The 2,265-nt window shown below is 41.8% G+C and overlaps 1 pseudogene; it reads left to right on the top strand.

Moving 5' to 3' along the window:
* Positions 1–427: 427 nt before the first annotated feature.
* On the top strand, positions 428–1,111 carry LOC138069869 (DDB1- and CUL4-associated factor 16-like; annotated as a pseudogene).
* The last annotated feature ends 1,154 nt before the right edge of the window (positions 1,112–2,265 follow it).

Below are 2,265 nucleotides of genomic sequence, written 5' to 3'. Positions count from 1 at the left end.
ATACTATTCCTGTTAAAAAAAAAAAAAAAAGCGCATAAAGTGTCTCTTCACAATATCACGACCAATTGAGACCATGGTAAGAAAGTCAGCTTGCCTAGATGAGGCCCCTTCTCTTCTTGGGTAGCCACGACTTGAAGGAGAGACTCTGACCTGTGCCACTGGTCAGTGACTAATTTTACACGCTGAACTGGTCCTGAGGAACTGAGCTGTCTTCTTCGTATGTGAAGAACATTATCTTGTAGAACAGCACACTGCTGTGAGTCAGGGGCACACTCCGTGTGTGAAACAGACTGAGAAACAGCCAAATGAACTTATTAAAAGGATTTCTCCTCTTTTGCTTCTGTTTGCAAGTGTTAGGGTTTTACTGGCTTAGATTGCCACCTTTTTCTAGTACCTTTTTTTTTTCCTATCTTGTTGGTCTCTTCTAATGGTTCCTAGAAATTCCTCTTCTGACTCCTTATCAGAATCAAAAAGTGAGGAAAAAAAATGTTAATTGCCTCAGTGAGAGTTCTGACAATGAGTGGAATTCCTTTGAAGAAGGGGACCCTATGGTACCCAACCTAACATCTCTTGCTAGTCTTGTCTGGCAGGTTAAATACCATTTAAAAATATTCTACAACTTAGAAACCTTTATATCCTAAATTCCTGGTTACACCATGCTAAACTCTTGGATGCTAGCACACCAGTCCATATACTTGGAGAGATAGGTCTAAGACTCCTCCATTGATTCCACTATGTGCCCAAACTGGAACCAATTTCTGAATGGCCTACTCTAGCTTCTTGTGGAGTCCCACCTTTCGAAAGCCCCTTATGAATCCCTGCCAGCTTTCCACGCTAAATAGAGCAACTATGACTTGCCACCAAGCGGTTACCCTGAACAAAAGCTGAGCGGAGCCACTCCCATACCTGAACGCCTTAAGCACCTTTCTAATTGGTGCCTTTCTGGTTGTGGTATAGCTGGATAACTATAACAGTTAAGGAGATAGTCCATGCTAAACCCATCAACACTGCTTACTCTTAAACTGATTTCCAAAATGCAGTTAACAAATTCCTAAGTGCATCACTACAAATGTCCCCCATTCCTTCTCATATCTCTCTGGTTGCCAGTTGAGAGAAGAATACAGTTACACAGTCCACAGTTGACTATGTCTTCTCAACCATACTATGCCCTATCCTCAGAAGTCCAAGTGTGATCAAGTACTGAACATATGCCCAAGAGTCCTGTAACTCAACTATGGAAGCTGCACCTTGTAAGTATTCCCTTTGAGGGACCCTGTGGATAAAATGAGAAATTCAATAGAGAATTACTCAAAAGAGGCCTTATTGCCAAAGATAAGTTTATTCTCCATGCTCAGTTCTCCCCACAATTTACTCTGCCTGTAGAATGGATTTAACTATAAACCTAATTATTAATGGGATGGAGAAAGGAGCCATTACACTGTGGAAAGTGGTAAGTTAGCTACTCCCCAAAATACCTTTCTGAGTATACCTTTCTCTGATATTCATTTCCAGGAAGGTGGTTGAACTAAGTTGGGTAATTAAACAAACAAACAAAAAGGTGAGAATATGGATTTGTCTTTTGATTTTTATATTGCAAGGCCTACAGATCAGTTCAGTTCAGTTCATTTCAGTCTCTCAGCAGTGTCCAACTCTTTCCGACCCCATGAACTGCAGCACACCAGGCCTCCCTGTCCATCACTAACTCCCGGAGTTTACCCAAACTCATGTCCATTGAGTCAGAGATGCCACCCAACCATCTCATCCTCTGTTGTCCCCATCTCCTCCCACCTTCAATCTTTCCCAGCATCAGGGTCTTTGCAAATGAGCCAATTCTTTGCATCAGGTGGCCGAAGTATTGGAGTTTCAGCTTTAACATCAGTCCTTCTAATGAATATTCAGAACTGATTTATTTTAGGATGGAGTGGTTGGATTTCCTTGCAGTCCAAGGGACTCTCAAGAGTCTTCTCCAACACCATGGTTCAAAAGCATCAATTCTTCAGCGCTCAGCTTTCTTCACAGTCCAACTCTCACATCCATACATGACCACTGGAAAAACAATACATTTGACTAGACAGACCTTTGTTGGCAAAGAAATCTCTCTGCTTTTGAATATGCTGTCTAGGTTGGTCATAACTTCTTTCCAAGGAGTAAGCGTCTTTTAATTTCATGGCTGCAGTCAACATCTGCAGAGATTTTGGAGCACCCAAAAATAAAGTCTGCCCCTGTTTCAACTGTTTCCTCATCTATTTGCCATGAAGTGATGGG

Source organism: Capricornis sumatraensis, chromosome 2, assembly GCF_032405125.1.
Source record: "Capricornis sumatraensis isolate serow.1 chromosome 2, serow.2, whole genome shotgun sequence".
Lineage (NCBI taxonomy): Eukaryota > Metazoa > Chordata > Mammalia > Artiodactyla > Bovidae > Capricornis > Capricornis sumatraensis.
This window is presented reverse-complemented; position numbering and strand designations above follow the sequence as displayed.